Source organism: Apteryx mantelli, chromosome 25 (genome assembly GCF_036417845.1).
Source record: "Apteryx mantelli isolate bAptMan1 chromosome 25, bAptMan1.hap1, whole genome shotgun sequence".
Taxonomy (NCBI): Eukaryota; Metazoa; Chordata; class Aves; order Apterygiformes; family Apterygidae; genus Apteryx; species Apteryx mantelli.
In genome coordinates, this window is record NC_090002.1 from 11908727 (window position 1) to 11918001 (window position 9275).

Below are 9275 nucleotides of genomic sequence, written 5' to 3' on the forward strand. Positions count from 1 at the left end.
TGGCCTCTCCTGCATACAGAAAATATTACAGCCAGCTGGCGCGCGCACGCGCAGTGCCGGTTGCCGTGTTCGCTGCTACTCTCTGCTGTTTCGGTAACGGGTAAGCGAATGGGCCATGCTCGTCGCCCCTTCCCGGTGCTCATGGACCCGTGCCGCAGAACGCTCTTCCTTATCGGTGCTTCCTGGTGTCGCGGGGACGGGCAGTGCCATCTCGGAGCTGCTCCGTGGTACTCTTTCACCGGTGCAGCACCAGAGCCTGCTCGCTGATGCCCGCTGCGCTCTCGGGCACAGGCAGAGCAGCCTCGGGGTGCTCGGTGTGAGCCCCGTGGGGCCGCGGAGGGCTGCGGTTCGCACGCGTGAGCCGGCCGGCTGCAGCGCCATGCCGCAAGCACGTGAGGGTGCCATTGCGGCTCTTGCCTCCCTCCTGCTCCCCCCCGCTCCGCCCCTCCCGCTCGGTTCGTAGCCGGCTTATGTGCGGCGGCGGCGAGCAGCATGGTGGCGTTTTCGTTCGGCAGCAGCGGCAGGTGAGGGCCGGGACCGCCTGGAGTCGAGGATCGGGGGGCCCCAGCGAGGCGAGCGCGTGCCTTCGGGTGGTGGCGGGCTGTGTCCTGCCCGCTGCAGCCGTCGCTGCGTGGGGGGGGGGGCTGGGGCCCGGCACCGCGCCGGGAGCGTAGGGCAGGGTCTGCGCGGGGCAGGGTGTGCTGGAGCGTGGTCGGACTTTCTCTGTTCCCTGTGTCGCCTTTAGGGCCCCGGTTCCTCCCCAGCAAGGGCAGGGGAGGAGCGGGGAGGCAGGCGGGCCCCGGAGCAGGGTTGTGGCACGGCTTCTGTTGCGGCAGGCACGCCCAAGAGTGCTGGTTAGTCACGAGGAGGTTTAAAACCTCTAGACCAAGCAGGCTGAATGTCAATTTGAGTCAGGTACAATTAGTGCACCCCCCCCCCCCCGGTTATTTGCTTGAGAATTGTGGCTAGGCGAGCAAGAAGAGGGATAGAAGAACGACGCTCCCAGGCACCCGGAGGCCTCCTCCACCCCCAGGCACAGACTGTGGGCCCCAGCCAACGTGGGCACCAACTGATTGAAAGCCCCATTGAGCCCTCCTCCCTCCTGTCCAGCTATCCTAAAGCCATGGGCTTCCCCAGTGCAGTATGTGGTGATGGGACCTCCATTGCCTCTGACATCTCAGGGAAGCTGCACATATGCTGCACAGGGGTCTGGATGTCTCCAGCAGTGGCACAGCAGCCTGATGTCCCAAAGCCCCAAACAATGCTAAAAGCACTCCCGGACCCAGTGCCCACAGCAGTGAGGTGTTCTAATAAATATGGGGGGTGATCTGTGTCTTCCCTCTGACTCAGTCCCACTTTAGAGAAAAGGGAATTTACAGCACTTCTTGGTGAAGAATGTTGACGGGTGGGTGCACAGATGAAAAACAGACTTTTCTCTCTTTTCTTCTGAGCCACCTCTTAGAAGCCTCTGTGCATGCAAGAGAACTCTGTTAATGTGGCTGGTCTGGGATAATTGTGCTGTGCACAATGCTTAAGGAGAACGTTAACATAAAATTGTAGGCTAAGGAATAACCTTAAAAAAATAAAAGGCTCGGGAAAAGCCTAAGAGAATGCTGGTGGGCTACGGGAAGCCCCAGGGATGCTACAGAAAACAGCATGGCTTTTAGGCACCTCTTCAGAGCAGGAGAAATGACTTACTCTAGTCCATAGGACAATGGGTGCTCTTAATTCCCACCTTTAATTACCGAAAGTGTTGTGAAAGCAGAAGGGACTAGAGATGATGTGTAGCGGGTTATGGACTATATGTAAAGTTTCAACAAACAACAATCTCCTCTTAAAATAGAAACAGTTTAGTCTTAGATGCTAGATGAACATGGCTTTGAGTAATGTGAAGAGAAGCGGTTCTGTCAATCACCCTGAAAGCTGTGGAGAAGTGGTCCAAAGATCTGATACCCTCACAGCCTCATCAGTCTTCTTGGTTTGTTTGGCAGGGTAGTCCACCAAAGGGGGACATCTTGAAGAGAAGCAGCTCGACCTAGTGATCCAGTTGTTGATTTTGGTCATCACCTGTGAGGCCAGCATCCAAGCATAAGGGGAATCTAGGAGCTGTATCAAAAAGGTAATAGGTTTGAAAGGGAGACAGACAAATCAAGTGCTATCATTCTTCCGCGTAGCTAAAGACTGAGAGACTTGTCGGTTAAGCATGCATATACAAGGGTTTGAGAAAGGATACTGAACAGCAACAATAATATTGAAGCAGAATTAAAATCAGGTTTCATGGAAGGTGGCGTAGGTAAGTATTAGGTGATGTGCCTGCCTGTCTAATAACCTAGCCCAAATTGCTGTACGTCATGTTTCCAAACTGTTTACCCTGTAAAGTATGACGCAAGGTGCTGTATTAAGACCTTTCCTTTAAGGAAAAGGAAAGGAAAAAAACCCAACAACACGGTAAAGAGAAAGAACATGCATAAATCTAAGTGTTTATTTGAAAGTGAAATACAATTTTATCTCTTTGTTACAGAGATGGAACCAATGATAGCAAATGCTGACAAAGAGACAAGCTGGACAAGCAGTTTTTTGGTGATTAATACCGAAGGGATGGGATGAAACAAGGAAGCAAAAATGCAGTTTAGCGGACCCTTGATCTCACCAGAAACTGCTGCAGCAGGAGGTGCTGTGGCATGGGTAACTAAGGTAACTTGATAATGACTGTTAGTTATTTCGGCCTCCCAGAGGCAGCACTGAGGACTAAGTAACCCGTTCCTACCCCGTGGATATTGTTCACTGTATCTGCCTTAGTTTTGCTTTGGTTGTTTCTGTTTTGTTTTGTTATCATACGTGCATATGTAGAAAGGGAAAGATACAATATTTAATTTTTAGATTGATTGCCACAGCTGAAGATGAAGAGACCAGAAAAACGTAAGCAAGCTGAAGTAATGAAATCAAACGGAACCAACTGAGAGCTGTCTCCATCGCCCAAAAAGGGAAAGCCCATTCCTCCTGGTGAGGAAAGATCACTATTAATAGTGATCGGAATAATAGATCACCAACATATAAGGTCTGAAGGTCTGTACGCATTACAAAAAGTATGCTATGTACGTATATTTCTGTGCGTGTGACTTTATGTGTCTGCGAGGCATCATGCTTTAAGAGCTACAAGACAGCAAACTATTATCTTGGGGGAATGGTGGTCAAGTGGCCAGAGTCTCTGAAGAGACAGAGACAGAGAGACAGAAAGACAGAGGTGTCCAAATTGTAAAATTAAGAGATTGCTTTCAGGAAGGCTCAGTTAGTGCAATCCCAGGTTTATTACCTGGCAATGGTACTTGGGGAAACGGAAAGACAGTAGATAGAAGAAAGGTTAAAGCCTTGTGGAGTTAAGGCTCCTTCTTGTCAGTTCCAACTTAGAGCAGTTTGAGGAGGATTTCATTTCTTCCAAGAGCGTTAACGTAGCTTTGCCGGTATCAGCAGACCGGGGTGGAACTTACTGGAAAGGAGTCAGGAACGGAACAAGGAATGTGACGCTGCTTTCACTGGACTGGAAGAAGTGGCTGTAAAATCTGCTGCCCTCAAATTCCCAGGACAAGGCAAGCCTTTTTCAGTAATGCTTTCCACATCTGCTGAGTCCATGGGAGCAGCACCGTTAGAAAACAGCGGTAAGGGAAAGTGGGTGCCAGCAGCAGCATCCTTGCATCCCCTTTGGGGCCAGAACACAAATTCTCCTTCTGTGAGAAAGACTGTTTAGCAGCAGTCTGGTCGGTAACTGTCTTTGAGACTTTTCCCTTTGAGAGCACAGAGGCAATCCAATCTGCTCAATTCCCTCTGTAGTAGCTAATGTCAGGGAAGCAAATAGACAGCAGCGTATCATCTATCCAAGTGGCACAGTGGGCACTAATCTTAATGAGCAGGGTGGGGTGGGGGGGGTTACTGTGCAAACGTTACAAGAAGTGGATCTTCTTGTGCGTGTCTGAATTGACAGAGCACGGTTGTGCCAAAAACGTGGACGTGGAAGGTTTCTGAAAGATTAATCTCTAGTGACTACTTAGTCTAACTTCCCCTTCACAGCAAGCCTGACTGTCGACATAGCTTCCAAAAGAGGGGTTGGGGGAAGCGGTATTTGTGGCTTGTGTATTCTCGTTTGCCTTGCTTGTGTGCGTGTATAGAGATCCGTTTTTTGGTGCTTATAAAAAACTTTGAATTCTTATGATTCCCTGCAGAGCTTTGAATGGTTTTTTTTGTTTTGTGCTTTGCTTTATACTTTTGTAGGGTGATGGATTTTACTATGCTTCTATCAACAAGCGCTGGCTGGCAAAGTTACGTCATGTCCCAGCAGAGACTCTTAGGCAAGACAGAGGAGTTCAGGTATGTAGCCTGCCAAAAGAACGTTGCCCCGGAGGGATTGCTACCCTTGAGCTATAGGCGCTGATGCACACAGCTCGTTCTGTGAGACACAAAGAGGTTTTCTTTGGTTGCAGAAATTTTAGCTTGGCTTTACACCCTATAGCGGTGGTATTTTTGTATTTATGAACTGTGTTAATCTTAGGCGTTCAGAACATCGGGAAACGACTATGTGCTGCCATGAAGAACTACAAGCTCCCGCCCTCAGCCCTTTGTAAGTTATCAGGCGTCAAGAACGGCCAGGAGACTCCAAATGCCAGCGGAAAGGTTCTCTGCCTGGTCCTGACGAGGAGCCTTTGGCCGTAGGAGGGTCGGCCGCGTCCTTACCAGACTTGTGAGTAATAAGCCGCAATTCACGGACCAGCAAAGGAGGGGGGGGGGAACAGCGACTGGTAGCCCAGTGGCTACGGCATTGCTGTTGCTAGCAGGGCCCCAAGGCCCGTGTGAAGCCTCAGCTGCCTCTTTGGAGTTTTATTTTGGTCTGTTTACCTGAAAAAAGCAGCGAGGCCTCAAATAAGAATTTTCGTGGCTAGGTGGGTAAGTTGTGACCCCAGCTGTCTTTGCCTTGCTTTGCTGCTTAATGTCGTAACAGCAACTCAGGACCCCAGAATAAAATCTGTTACAGTGCTTAAGGGAGGATCTGCATTTGCCTGGGTTAGGGGACCATCGTTAAAGCTTTGGGGGGGGGAGGGGGGGAGCTCCAAAACGAGACTCTCCCAATGACCTTGGTGGTTTGATTCATTTGCAGGCTAACGTTCTGAGGGCCGGCAACTTGAAGAGGAGCAGCTCAGCCTGTTTTGTTGATTTCGGTGATACTGTTTTAAGGAAGCACGTAAGTACAGATGGGGTCTGGGAGGGTTTTTGAGCAAGACAGGAAAGAGCAAGGAAGATTGGAGCGTGTGGAAAAACTAGGTGCCATGAACGTACTGAAGTTGTTAAGGGCTGAGAGAATTTGGGGTTAAGCCTCTGAAAGGGGCTAAGGCGCAAGGAGCAGTGAAATACCGTCACTGAACACAAGGTTTCTCCCCAGTCCGGACCTGTGCGTGCACCCTCGCTCTGGCAGACGCAGGCACCCTGGAGCTGTAGGGAAACAGGCAAGCAGGCCCACAAGTGGACTTTGGGCACAGCGGTGTGCAGAGAGCTCTGCGTGCTCGGCAGGCAAGTGGGGTTGGAGAGTGGCAAGAGCTGTTCTGGGCTGACAGGATCCATCTGGTTCCGCTCCCTGTCCCTCTGTCCAGCTCGCCACCATTCTCTTTCTTTCCCTGTCACTCGGTCCAGTGCCAGCAGTGACCAGTGGGTCCCATCAGTCTGCCTGGCTCGGGTCACGTCAGACACCTCTGCGGGCAGAGGGCTGTGTATGTGCAGTGGGGGGGCACTAATGGGCCAGAGATGCGGTGGGGGATGTAGTAGGCAGTGAAGAGGCTCCTGGGGAAGGAAGGTGTCATGGAGGCAGAGAGCAGCAGAGGCTCCGAGTACTCGGGTGGTAGGACAGGTGCTCGTGGTAGGGCGGTCTGGAGCTGCTGTTGTTGTCTGTCCTACTCATCAGCGTGGCCTGCAGTTACTGCGTCTTGTCCACCTGTGCACAGACAGGGCTGCTGCGCGGTGCAGCTTGAGTCGTGGTCGCGGCACTGGCATTGAGCCTGCTTTTCTGTCACGTCTGCCTTTATGCAAGCTGGTGTCTTCCCTACGTCAGCCTTGCTCTGCTCCTCTTCCAGGAGCCTGCGCTCAACTCTGCTTTCTGGCACGCTGTCGTGTCATAGGGCTTTCCAGCAGGGTCTGTCTGACTTGGGCCACTTGTGTTGTCCACTAGGCAGCCTGAGCGAGTGAAGCAAAATCCTCCTCCTGTCACTGTCCTGGCCAGAGTCAGTTTCCCATCAGCTCAGTCTCTCCAGAGTTTGGAGTTTTTGGAGGCCTTAGTTTTTATCCTGCCTTGGCTGGACAGCGCTTTCTGAGAGTGTCTGTCAGCGGCACAGTTTCTCTGAGGAGTATCATCTACCGAAGGCTGGAGGTGGCCAGGTGACTGACCGAGCCTGACTGTACGTGAGGGTTGCTGTGACATCCTTGCGATGAAACGGAGCCACAGAGGGTGACTGAAGCAGCGCAGAGGATCAGTCATAATTGCGGAAACAATTCTGGGCCTTGGACTAGGGAGTAGTTCTAGGAGGGCTGTGCAGTTGCCTGGCCTCTCAGTAACCATTCTGGCTGCTTTGCAGGTGCTGAAGCATAGTCCGGCAGTCGAAGGAGCGTCGTCCCAGCTGGGAGCTCTGTGGAGATCTGCGGCTGGCCATGGAGGATGAGCTCTGACTTACAGCGTGGACACAGCTAAGTCCTGGAGCTGCACTGTATGTGAGCAGGGCTGGGAGGTGGAAGCTGTTTTTGCCCTAGGTGGTTATTGGTGTCATTGGCTGTGGATGTTTGCCCATGGAGCTGAGAGGACCAAAAATATTAATTGTCTGTAACAGAGAGAAATTAGTGCTTGCGGTGTTTCAGGTAGGTTCAGTGGAAGTGCAGCTTAGTGCAATCCAGTGGCACGATTCTTGCACGTGCTCACGTTTGAATGATGGCTAAAACCAAGCCTATAAACAGCAACTGTCACATGATTTTGGTGCGTGTCTTCCTGTTCTGCTGCCCTTCTAACTGAAGGGGAAACTTCTTAAACTGTGGGCAAAACCCCATGGCTCCTCTGTATGGTTCTCACGCTCATGGGTGCTTTGGTGTTTCTTGCTTAAAGCTGAGGGTTTGAAGTTTTTCACTTAAGGTTTATTGTTTAGTTTGTTGTTGAGGTTCTGTCACTCAGGAGTTACGGTGTATTACTTTATTTTGTGGGGCTCAGTCTTTATCAGTCAGAGTTTACAGTTTGCTCATTTAGCAGTCAGGGCGCAGAATTTAAAATCCAACCTCATCCATAATTTTAAAGCCTTGGCAACCATTTGCATTCCAAGATTTGCAGTTTGTCACTTAGGGTGCAGGGTTTTCAGCTTACTGATAAACGAAAAGGGCTAAATCCTTGGATAATAAACTGTAAGCCCTGAAGCCTAAGCAGCAGGCTGTGAACCCTCCTTTGGGGTTTGTAACTTTTCCCCGTACCCCGCGTTCAGCTCTGTGTGCTGACCTGAGGGTCTGGGTTTCGTGTGGCTCAGGCCCATCACACCGAGACTGGCGATGTGATGGGTGAGCTGAGCGCTGTGAAAGTGTCCTGCAGGGCTCTAGTCTGGGGTAGGGCAGAAGCACAGGCAGGCAAGATCAGGCATTTTCCTCTCAACTCTCAGAGCTGGATCCTATGCCTGAAGGAAAAAGCGGAGGGGGTAGGCTGTCGGCTACTCAGACACCTGCCACGACAAGGGCAGCAGCAGGAGCTGACCCTTCCCTGACGGATGGATGAACGCTGGTGTGGTCATGACTCTTCAGGTGTCACAGGATAAGGGCAAGCATGGCAGACTCACGCCCAGGTGTTGTTTCTGTGCAGTAAAACAATAAACAGTTGCTTTATTCTTTGCACTCATGTCTGTGGTTCCTGCCGTTGCTTTGCCTGAAGATGATGTCCAGGGAAGGAGGTTACACATTGTGTGTGGTGCTGGGAGCTGGTCCCCAAGTCCCTCATACTTTGGTGTCCCTGCGGTTCCCAGGGAACCCAGTGCTGTTTGCAGGGCTGTGGGGAATTTCCCTTGCATTGTCTGGACCTTGGGGTGGTGGTGTTTCCCATCATCCTGGGGGCAGCCAGGGCCCCTCCAGGGGTCCCCAGGCTGCTTCCGGATTTGCTTTCAGCACTTTGCAATGTCCCTTGTGTGTCTGGGGATGGGGCCTGCGTGTCTGGAGCTGGGAGATAGTTTCCATGGGGATGGGGGGAACCTGCAGGCACCGTCCCATCAGCCGCTTGGAGCCCTGTGATGTGCCTTATGGCCCCTTTTGTGTGCACCAAGGCCCTTCATTTGTATTTTGGTTTGCCCCAGAGCCTTGTGTTTACCCTCTGATGCCCTCAGGACCCCTCAATTCACATTTTGGGTTGCCCTCAAGCCCCCTGTGTGCCTTTTGGTGTGCCCCGGGGCCCTGTGTTTGCTTTGCAGCATGTCTCAAAGTTCTCCATTTAGCTTTCTCCCCTGTCCCAGAGTTTTCTGGGTGCTTCTTGGTGTGCCCCAGGGCCCTCCCTTTGCCTTTTGTGCCCCCATAGTCATTTTGTTTGCTCTATCATTGCCTTTTTTTTACTTTTGTTGCACCCACAGCTCTGGATTTGTTTTCTTGTTCCCTCAATACTCCCTTTTCCTCTCTGTACACCCCAGGGGTCTCCCTTCAGCTTTCAGCAAGCTGCTCTCAGGAGTGGGGGTGCCTCTGCTACCCTGGGAGCCGCAGCTGTCTGTGATGGGGCTGATGGCCATTCCCCCTCCCTGGTTCCTGATGGGCTGCAGCTGTTGGCTTTCGGGCTGGGATGAGCCCCAGGTGGGGCTGATGGCAACAGTGGGCATGCACTGGGGTTGGAGCTGCAGTTGGGGAAAGCCTGCGCTGGGGCAGGTCTGGGACAATGGAGCTGCTGCTGAGCACCGCCTGCTGGGACGGGCATGGCAGCTGCACCGTGGAGGAGGTGAGCAAGGCGAGGGTGTCCGCGCTTGGGGCTGCGGTTTCCCCACGTGCCGGGGGTCCCGGCGGATGGGTGCGTCCCGGGCAACGCGGCACAACCAGGGCGCACCGGACCGGGAGAAACTGCACTGGGGCCAGGGATGGCGGTGCACCGGGGCAGTGGGGGCCGGCCGAGGACGTGGTGGGGAGGAGCGGTGCACCGGGGCCATGGAGAGTGGGGAGGGAGGGTGTACGCCGGGGCTGTGGTGGTGCGGGGCGGGGGGGGGGGAGAGGAAGGGGGAGCGCCGGGGCTGCGGTGGTGCGGC

General features: G+C 52.8%; 2 long non-coding RNA genes across 2 annotated transcripts; both read left to right on the forward strand.

Annotated features, from left to right (window-relative positions):
- The first annotated feature begins 2575 nt into the window (after window positions 1–2575).
- Window positions 2576–4684, forward strand: LOC136994199 (uncharacterized). The gene is made up of 4 exons (XR_010886323.1): window positions 2576–2694; window positions 2881–3066; window positions 4267–4362; window positions 4544–4684. It is a non-coding gene; the product is annotated as an uncharacterized lncRNA (long non-coding RNA).
- A 458-nt stretch (window positions 4685–5142) lies between these two features.
- On the forward strand, window positions 5143–7896 carry LOC136994200 (uncharacterized). The gene is made up of 2 exons (XR_010886324.1): window positions 5143–5230; window positions 6612–7896. It is a non-coding gene; the product is annotated as an uncharacterized lncRNA (long non-coding RNA).
- Window positions 7897–9275: the final 1379 nt, after the last annotated feature.